The sequence below is a fragment of the Tupaia chinensis genome, unplaced genomic scaffold, assembly GCF_000334495.1.
Source record: "Tupaia chinensis unplaced genomic scaffold, TupChi_1.0 Scaffold143624_1, whole genome shotgun sequence".
Taxonomy (NCBI): domain Eukaryota; kingdom Metazoa; phylum Chordata; class Mammalia; order Scandentia; family Tupaiidae; genus Tupaia; species Tupaia belangeri.
The window spans coordinates 1,255,107-1,265,536 of NW_006203472.1; the positions used below are offsets into that span (position 1 = coordinate 1,255,107).

General features: G+C 46.2%; 1 pseudogene; it reads left to right on the forward strand.

Moving 5' to 3' along the window:
• The first annotated feature begins 399 nt into the window (after positions 1 to 399).
• Positions 400 to 3,565, forward strand: LOC102468705 (electron transfer flavoprotein subunit alpha, mitochondrial-like; annotated as a pseudogene).
• Positions 3,566 to 10,430: the final 6,865 nt, after the last annotated feature.

Below are 10,430 nucleotides of genomic sequence, written 5' to 3' on the forward strand. Positions count from 1 at the left end.
GAGAAAGCAAGCCACCACGTCCAGGACTTGAACCGCGGTCAGCCATGTGGGAGTCCAGCACCCTTAACTACCATGCCACCTGCTGGGCCCTGGAAAAGAACATTTCTAAGCCACATTCTTCAATGTTGTTGTCTCTTATCCAGATAAGGGAGTTATGAATTCAGTATCTATAGATTCCAAATCCTGAATAGTAAGTTTTTTACTCAGCACATACTTGTAGATTGGTAAAGAGAAGCCAGTGTCGATAAACTTCCCACGAAATAGTGTCGGAGCAGCACCGCGACCAATGACGCAGAAGTGGGAGGTGGTCCGGATTAATGGTTGTGCCGGGTCTACGTGCAGACAGTGGTTGTTCTTGCCTGCATACTCAAATAGGCGGCACGTTGGGTTCAACACGTCACGTGAGGCGTCGGGAGCCAGAGCATGTTCCGAGCAGCGGCTCCTGGGCTGCTCCGGAGGGCGGCCTCGTTGGTGCCATTTCAGAGTACCCTGGTACTAGCTGAGCGAGCAGGTGACTCCCCGGCACCCACTACTTTTGATCCCATCCCTGCAGCCAAAGCCTTGGAGGTGAGGTGTCCTGCTCAGTGTCTGGAACCGAATGTGACAGGCTGACACAGGAGCTCTATAAAGGAGCAGGTGTCGGGGAGGTCCTGGTGGCTCAGCACGACTCACACAAAGGCCTGCTCCCCGAGGAGCTGACGCCACTGATTCCGGCGACCCAGAAGCAGTTTCAACTACACACACATCCACGCAGGGGCACCCGCCTTTGCAAAGAACATTGTGCCCAGAATAGCTGCCAAACTTGATGTCGCCCCACTTGCTGACGTCATGGAGAGTGAGTCACCTGACACATGTGTGGAAAATATTTATGCAGGAAATGCATGTGTACCGTGAAGTGTGATGAGAAACTGAAGGTGTTTTCCGTTCCAGGAACATTTTTTGAAGCTGCGGCGACAAGAGGAGGGAGTGGCAGTTCAGAAAAGGTATCAAGTCCTTCAGCAGTGGGAGCAGGAGTGGCTCGACCAGGAACTAACCAGAAGGAATGGGTCAGAGCTCACTGGAACTAACCAGAAGGGGTGGGCCAGAGCTCACTGGAACTAACCAGAAGGGGTGGACCAGAGCTCACTGGAACTAACCAGAAGGGGTGGGCCAGAGCTCACTGGTGCCGAAGCGTAGTACCTGGTGGCCGGGGTCTGAGGGGCGGCGACAACGTTCAGTTGCTATGTGACTCGGCAGATGCTGCTGTTGGTGCTGCCCATGCTGCTCCACGCTGGCTTGGTCCCCAGTGACATGCAGGTCGGACAGACAGGAAAAACAGCAGCCCGGGGCGTTGTATCGCCGTTGGGATATCTGGGGCCATCCCACATTTAGCTGGGATGAAAGACAGCAAGACAAGGGTGGCAATTAACAACGACCCAGAAGGTCTGATTTTCCGGGTGACAGATTATGGGACGGTCGCAGATTCTTTTTTCTTTTTTTGGAGAGGTTTTTTTCTTATTGGGCGCTTGTGGTCGCCAGAAAGACAGAGAGACAGAGAGTGAGAAATCACCCCCCAGGGGGGATGGCCATGCCGCAATCCCTTCTCCTCCATTCTCCTCTCGGGATCTTGGGCACGCACGCACACGCGCCTGGCGTTAGTTTAAACCACTGGGTCCGGGACTTGAACTGCGGTCGATGACATGGGAGTCCAGTGACGTAGCCATTATGCTAACTGCTGGTCCCCAGGTGCTTCCTGAAAGGACAGTCCCGTTGAAGAAAGACTGGATTATGATCATGTCTAAAGGAAAAGTATGTCGACGTGTTTAATGAAAAGCCTTGGTGTTCATGGGTATTGTGACAGTCACTGCTAAGCACAGAGAGCTACGTTTTATAATGTCAGGGAAAATTCTAACAGGGGACGGGATGCTTTCTTATGGGACTGTTATTATGTTCTTCTTAATTACATGTGGCTCCAAATAATTATTTAAAAAATTTTTCTAATTCTGTAATGAAATCTGTAAGAAAGCCTTTCCACAGCTTTAACACACACACGCACACAAACACACACACGCACACACATACACGCATACACACACACACACACACACACACACACACACACACACACACACACACACACACATACACACGCGCGCACACACACACACACACACACACACACACACACACACACGCGCGCGCACACACACACACACACACACACACACACACACACACAAAACAAAACTTCATGTGAAAGCAAGAAAAACCATTTTCTTGCTAGGCCACCAGACTCAATCCTTCTTCTCCTCTAAATAGTATATGCGGTCGCCTCCTCCAGCCCTAGGGTTTTAATGCCCTCATCTGTTGGAAGGAATCTTCGAACACTGCCGGGAAGCACTGCTCTTTACCTGCCGGGGTGGTGCAGTCGACTGGCACAGAAATGGAAGTGAGCAGGTTCCTGCCTGAAGCTGCGTTCATGAGCAATCGTGGGCCTCCTACAGTTCCAGTTGACTTGCCATCGAGAGGATCTTTGGAATGTGGTTGTTCTTGTGTCCTGACCGACAGAGGACTTAACACCTCCCCCGGGTGCCTTATTTCCAGCCCTCCGGCAGGGGTTCTTCGTTCTGCAGGCCTTGAGTTCTTGGATCCTCGCAGTGGATTGTTTCCGTGTTCTGAGTCACAACGGAAACGCTGTTGAGTGCACTTTTTCCCAGTCTGGTGGCAGAGGTCCACATGACTCAGGTTCTGCAGCCACACTGAAGCCAGACTAGGACAGCGCTGCCTGAACTGTCGCGACGCTCCTTGTCATTGGCTCCACTGAGATTGCCACCGCTCAAAACTGCACGCGGATTCCAGGGTCGGCCGCGGCCATGTGGTCGTCCTGGTGTTCCGATCAGCATAATCCACTCCACTGGCATCGGCTCCTCTTTCCCCACCTGGGGGTCACGGCTGTGTGGCCTCTCCCACGAGCTAGTTCCAGTGTGTGGATCCACATAACAGGTTCTGCCGTGAGGGCCTCTTCCCCGTTCCCACCCTGGGGTGCACTTTCTGGGTTCGCATTTCCACACTGCAGCTATCCCGATTCCACACACCCCTCTGGCTGTCTTAGTTTGGCTGCTTCAAAAGCAAAAGTATTTCCAGAACTAGAAGTGTCGGAGTCTCACATTCTTCTGACTTTGGGGCCCAATTCTGCACTGGCCGAAGACGGTCATTGTTTACTCAGAAGATCAGCATTTGTTAACTGGAGGATCTTTGACCGTAGTACTAGAGCAGCCTGAAGGGAAGGCGGTTTCTTCAGCAGCTGTTGGAGTACTCGGCCGGAAGTGGGTGACGATGGGGCTCCACTGACAGTGTCACTGGCAGGCTCGGGTGTGAGGGGCTGTGGAGTCGCTGTATTTTGGTTGAGGTGAAGAACAGTTTGTCAGAATTTCCTGCTCAGTCTCCAATCTTCACCAACCTGCACAACACTGTTCTTGTTTTCCAAGGAAAGTTTTCATAGTTCTCTCACCTTTGCCAATTTTCTATTGTATTAAAAGAGCTTGTTTCAAATCTAGTGTTGCTCTTCCCAATAAAGCATCTGCCTTTAAAAAAAAAAACTATTTGTTTATTATTATTATCTTTTAATTTCCTATAGGGCATATGTACTCACCAGAGAGAGAGAGAGAGAGGAAAAATGAGAAAGCAAGCCACCAGGTCTGGGACTCGGACCATGTCAGCCAGGTAGGGATCCAGTGCCTTAACCACCATGTCACCTGCTGGCCCCAAAGCACCTGCTTTTAAAGTATGATGATTCCAAACTTGAAATTCCAACATAGTTTACAGTTAGTTGTCCATCCCATTTTGGATTAGACGAACTACTGGGTGTTGCTGTTTTCTTCATTTCTCCATGTACAACTACTTGTGTATATATTGCTGTTCTATATTTCAGTTATTTTTTCTTTGTAGTTTGGCACTAGGAACAGTTACCTGTAACTGTAACCCTCTGCTGTGGTTATTACTAGTATCAGACCTTGGTGAAGCAGTGGCTGTGCTTCCAAATTCAGCGTACACTATGTATCAGGAACTGCTTGACACTGGGGATGCAAAGATGAGTAAGACATGAGTCCTTCCTGCTCATAGTCTGGTCCGAAGACACTCCTGCACAAAGCTGTCAGCTCCCAGTGGCCTCCTCCAGCAGGCGCCCTCACCCTCCCGCACCTAAGATCGCCATCTCTCAGCTGACAGGGAGGTGGCAGCTACCCAGACGCTGCTCCGGCTGCCCAGAGCCTGCAGCCACTCAGAGCCCACTCGCCATGATCCCATAGGTTGATTCATACATACAAACATTCTTTAAAAACTTCCAGTTGAAACTGTGTATATAGGAATCAGCAGTTGGCATAATGGCTATGTCGCTGGACTCCCATGTAGCTAACGGCGGTTCAAATCCTGGACCCGGTGGCTTAAACTCACACTGGGCACGTGTGCATGCATGCCCAAGATCCTGAGAGGAGAATGGAGGAGAAGGGATTGTGGCATGGCCATCCCCCCCCGGGGGGTGATTTCTCACTTCCTGTCTCTCTGTCTCTCTCTGTCTTTCTGGCGAGCACACGTGCCCTATAGCAAAAACCTCTCAAAAAGAAAAAAAAAAAAAAAAAGGAAAAGAAACTGTATATATATATATTTAGGTTTTTGCCAAGGGCACACGTGTGCTGTAGGGTGTGTGCACTGGTAAAAGAGAGAAAAACAGAAAAGGCAAGTGAGAAATCTCCCCCCGGGGGATGGCCACACCATTCTCCATTCTCCTCTTGGAATTTTGGCCATGCATGCACATGTACCCAGCGTGATTTTCAAACTGCTAGGACTCAGACTCTGGCAGACCATGTGGGAATCCAGCTCTCTCACCATCACGCCTCCTGCTGGACCTCCAAACAATACTCTTAATTGCCCGTTTCTCCACCTTTCACCCAGAGACTTCAGTCTCTGTCTACCACCTTCCCTACTGCTTCCTTCCGGGTGTTTTCCCTTTCCCTCTTACACCAGGACATCTTTGGGGGGTGCTAGGAAGGGTAACACTTCCACCACGATTGCTAGGACTCGCCTCGCCTAGCTCTGTGTGAGTCACGTCTTCAGTGAGCTCGCTCTGCGGGTTCCCCAGCCCCTTCGGAACTCGGCTCTTCCTGGCACGGCAAGTGCGGCACCCCCTCAGACAGGTTTAACACCCACTGATCTTGGAAACACTCTACTGGTGACAGAGCTTTGCTAAGACCAGTGCACCCAAGCCTCTTCATCAGAGCTGGGAGGTGAAGGAGCGTTTGTCCCTTATCGACAAGTCACACGTGTAGGCCTCCCAAAGCGATTTTCTCCACGATGCTCAGACTCCCTTGATCCTTGGTGGAATCTCACACTGTGCACCTGTTCAGGAGGCCAGGACTTTCCGTCCCAATGATCGAGACAAGCCCTTATTTCATGTGTTCTGCTAGGACCTCTCCTATCCACAGTCCCCCTTATTCTTCCCTTCGTAAGAAAGGTACCGCCCTTTGCTGCCACTAATCCCCAGAGTCTACGCCATGGAGCAGGGAGCAGCAGCAGGGAGGGAGATGAAATGAGGCAGAAAGACCACCTCGGGCCTCTCACTGCCTTTTGACCGTCCCAAGCATATCCCAGACCAGCCCTTCCCACATCCCTTCCATGCCATAAACCCCCTGAGCCTGCACCTTGGAGCAGGGAGCAGCAGCAGTGAGGGAGGCCAAGCAGGGAGACCCCAGACCTCTTTCTGGCTTCTGCCCACCAGTAGCATTTTAATATTTAATTACTTTACAGACTCCTACTCCCTCTTCTGGTGGAATTTCTCCAGCTCAGCCCCAGTTGCACCTGGTTCTGAGAGACTGAGAAAGGAACCAACATCTAAAGCTGGCTCTATACACCCTTCTGTGATTGGAAGACAAGGCCTCTACCAAGAACACGACTGAGAAGTAGAGCTTTTCTCCCCCAACACTACAGAGTCAACACCAGAAAAGAAGGAAGAAGTGTATAATTCATCAGATGACTAGAAACCAGCACAGAGGTACAAGAAATATGGGGGGGTCAGCAGGTGGCATTGTGGCTAAGGCATTGGACACTCCCACATGGCTGACCACAGTTGGAGTCTTGGACCTGATGGTTTGCTTTCTCACTTTCCTTCTCTCTGTGTTTCTGTCTTTCTCTGGTCAAATGAAAATGACTAAATGAATAAATAAAATCAAATAATTCTTTTTAAAAAGAAATATGAGAAAACAAGGAAACATCTCTCCTTCAAGGGAGCAGAACAACTCTTCTTCAACCATAGACAGCACAAATAAATCAGCAAGAATGTCAGAAAAAGAGCTGAGAATATTCATGGTGACGGAGATGAGGAAGTCTTTCCAGGATTTGAAGGAGGAAATAGACACCGTTAAAAAGAACCAATCAGAGCTTTTAAAGATGAAGACAGTAGCACAGGAAATCAAAACCTCCCTCGAAAGTATTAATAGCAGGCTGGATGACACAGAAGACAGGATCTTTGAGGTGAAAAACAAAACCTCTGACTTAGATAAAAATCACCAAAAATAATGAAAAAATAATTTTAAAAAATGAGAACAACTGGGACCAGCAGATGGCATAGTGGCTAAGTTCCTGGACTCCCATATAGTCGAACATGGTGTCAGTACAGTGGCTTAAACTCCCACCGGGTGCATGTATGTGCGTGCCCACGATCCCGAGAGGAGAATAGAAGAGAAGGGATTGTGGTGTGGCCATACCCCCTTGGGAGGGGGGTTTATTTCTGACTTTCTGTCTTTCTGTCTTTTGGGTGAGCACATGCGCCCTATAGCAAAAGCCTCTAAAGAAAAAAAAAATGAGGACAATTATTGGAAATACTAGACATTATATTAGACATGCCCAAATATCCAAATGATATGTATATCAGAAGGTGAAGAATCAGGTGGAGGCAAAGAAGATCTATTCCATGAAATGTTTGCAGAAAACTTTCCATATCTAGAGAAGCATTCAGACATCCAGACCCAATAAAGAAAGAACTTTAAGTAGAATCAACATAAGAAGAAAGAATGGGAAGACATAGTCAAAAATCTAAAAGAGAAACAGTTTCAACCAAGAATAGTATACCCTGCAAGATTATCCTTCACATGTGAAGAATGACTAAATCATTCTCAGATAAACCAAAACTGAAAGAATTCACCATACTACACCAACTGTTCAAGAAGCCCAAGAAAATGGTTTAACAAAATGGCAGGGACACGTTCACAAATATCAGTCCTAATGCTAATGGATCAAATTCTCCAGTCAAAAGACAAAGACTGGCTGAATGGATTTTAACCCCCTCCCTCCCGAAATCCTCTATTTGCTGCCTACAAGAAATGCACCTCATGGATAAAGACATACATAGACTAAAAGTGAAGGGCTAGAAAAATATATTCCTTACAAATGGAAACTAAAAATGACTGGAGTTGTTAAATTAATGTCAGACAGACTAGGCTGAGAAGAGACAAAGCAGGGCATTATAGTTCTTAAAGGGCTAGTTCACCAAGAAGCTATATCACTTATAAATATCTATGCACCCAGCTCAGGAGCACCCAAGTGCATGAAAAAAGACTGTTAGAAGGACCAGCAGATGGTATAATATTGTTACTGAACTCCCATGTAGCCCACTGTTTGAGTCCCAGGCCCAGTGGCTTAAACTCATGCTGGTGGGGCTGCTGGGAGGCATGGTGATTAAGGGTGCTGGACTCCCACATGGCCAGTTGCAGTTCGAGTCCTAGACCTGGCAGCTTGCTTTCTCATTTTCTCTCTCTTTCTCACTGTCCCTCTCTGGTCAAATTTAAAGAAAAGAAAGAAAGAAAGAAAGAAAGAAAGAAAGAAAGAGAGAGAGAGAGAGAGAGAAAGAAAGAAAGAAAGAAAGAGGAAGGAAGGAAGGAAGGAAGGAAGGAAGGAAGGAAGAAAAAAAGTTAAATAGAATAATTTTTAAGAAACAAACAAACAAAACCAAAAATCTCATTCTGGGTGCATATGTGTGTATGCCCAAAATCCTGAGAGGAGAAGCGCCTGTGGCATGGCCATTCTCTGGGGGAGTGATGTCTTGCTTTCTGTCTCTCTCTTTCTCTCTCTCTCTCTCTCTCTGCCTCTCTGGCACAAGACCTATAGTAAAAATCTCTCTCTCAAAAAAAAAAAAAAAATAGAAACCAGCACAGAGGTACAAGAAATATGGGGGGGTCAGCAGGTGGCATTGTGGCTAAGGCATTGGACACTCCCACATGGCTGACCACAGTTGGAGTCTTGGACCTGATGGTTTGCTTTCTCACTTTCCTTCTCTCTGTGTTTCTGTCTTTCTCTGGTCAAATGAAAATGACTAAATGAATAAATAAAATCAAATAATTCTTTTTAAAAAGAAATATGAGAAAACAAGGAAACATCTCTCCTTCAAGGGAGCAGAACAACTCTTCTTCAACCATAGACAGCACAAATAAATCAGCAAGAATGTCAGAAAAAGAGCTGAGAATATTCATGGTGACGGAGATGAGGAAGTCTTTCCAGGATTTGAAGGAGGAAATAGACACCGTTAAAAAGAACCAATCAGAGCTTTTAAAGATGAAGACAGTAGCACAGGAAATCAAAACCTCCCTCGAAAGTATTAATAGCAGGCTGGATGACACAGAAGACAGGATCTTTGAGGTGAAAAACAAAACCTCTGACTTAGATAAAAATCACCAAAAATAATGAAAAAATAATTTTAAAAAATGAGAACAACTGGGACCAGCAGATGGCATAGTGGCTACGTCACTGGACTCCCATATAGTCGACCATGGTTCGAGTCCCAGACCCAGTGGCTTAAACTCCCACCGGGTGCATGTATGTGCGTGCCCACGATCCCGAGAGGAGAATAGAAGAGAAGGGATTGTGGTGTGGCCATACCCCCTTGGGAGGGGGGTTTATTTCTGACTTTCTGTCTTTCTGTCTTTTGGGTGAGCACATGCGCCCTATAGCAAAAGCCTCTAAAGAAAAAAAAAATGAGGACAATTATTGGAAATACTAGACATTATATTAGACATGCCCAAATATCCAAATGATATGTATATCAGAAGGTGAAGAATCAGGTGGAGGCAAAGAAGATCTATTCCATGAAATGTTTGCAGAAAACTTTCCATATCTAGAGAAGCATTCAGACATCCAGACCCAATAAAGAAAGAACTTTAAGTAGAATCAACATAAGAAGAAAGAATGGGAAGACATAGTCAAAAATCTAAAAGAGAAACAGTTTCAACCAAGAATAGTATACCCTGCAAGATTATCCTTCACATGTGAAGAATGACTAAATCATTCTCAGATAAACCAAAACTGAAAGAATTCACCATACTACACCAACTGTTCAAGAAGCCCAAGAAAATGGTTTAACAAAATGGCAGGGACACGTTCACAAATATCAGTCCTAATGCTAATGGATCAAATTCTCCAGTCAAAAGACAAAGACTGGCTGAATGGATTTTAACCCCCTCCCTCCCGAAATCCTCTATTTGCTGCCTACAAGAAATGCACCTCATGGATAAAGACATACATAGACTAAAAGTGAAGGGCTAGAAAAATATATTCCTTACAAATGGAAACTAAAAATGACTGGAGTTGTTAAATTAATGTCAGACAGACTAGGCTGAGAAGAGACAAAGCAGGGCATTATAGTTCTTAAAGGGCTAGTTCACCAAGAAGCTATATCACTTATAAATATCTATGCACCCAGCTCAGGAGCACCCAAGTGCATGAAAAAAGACTGTTAGAAGGACCAGCAGATGGTATAATATTGTTACTGAACTCCCATGTAGCCCACTGTTTGAGTCCCAGGCCCAGTGGCTTAAACTCATGCTGGTGGGGCTGCTGGGAGGCATGGTGATTAAGGGTGCTGGACTCCCACATGGCCAGTTGCAGTTCGAGTCCTAGACCTGGCAGCTTGCTTTCTCATTTTCTCTCTCTTTCTCACTGTCCCTCTCTGGTCAAATTTAAAGAAAAGAAAGAAAGAAAGAAAGAAAGAAAGAAAGAAAGAGAGAGAGAGAGAGAGAGAAAGAAAGAAAGAAAGAAAGAGGAAGGAAGGAAGGAAGGAAGGAAGGAAGGAAGGAAGAAAAAAAGTTAAATAGAATAATTTTTAAGAAACAAACAAACAAAACCAAAAATCTCATTCTGGGTGCATATGTGTGTATGCCCAAAATCCTGAGAGGAGAAGCGACTGTGGCATGGCCATTCTCTGGGGGAGTGATGTCTTGCTTTCTGTCTCTCTCTTTCTCTCTCTCTCTCTCTCTCTGCCTCTCTGGCACAAGACCTATAGTAAAAATCTCTCTCTCAAAAAAAAAAAAAAAAAGAAAAGAAAAGAAAAGAAAAGAAAAAAGAAAGAAAAGCCATACATGAAAAAGCCATAGCTAACGTCGTACCGAATGGGAAAAACTGCAACCTTT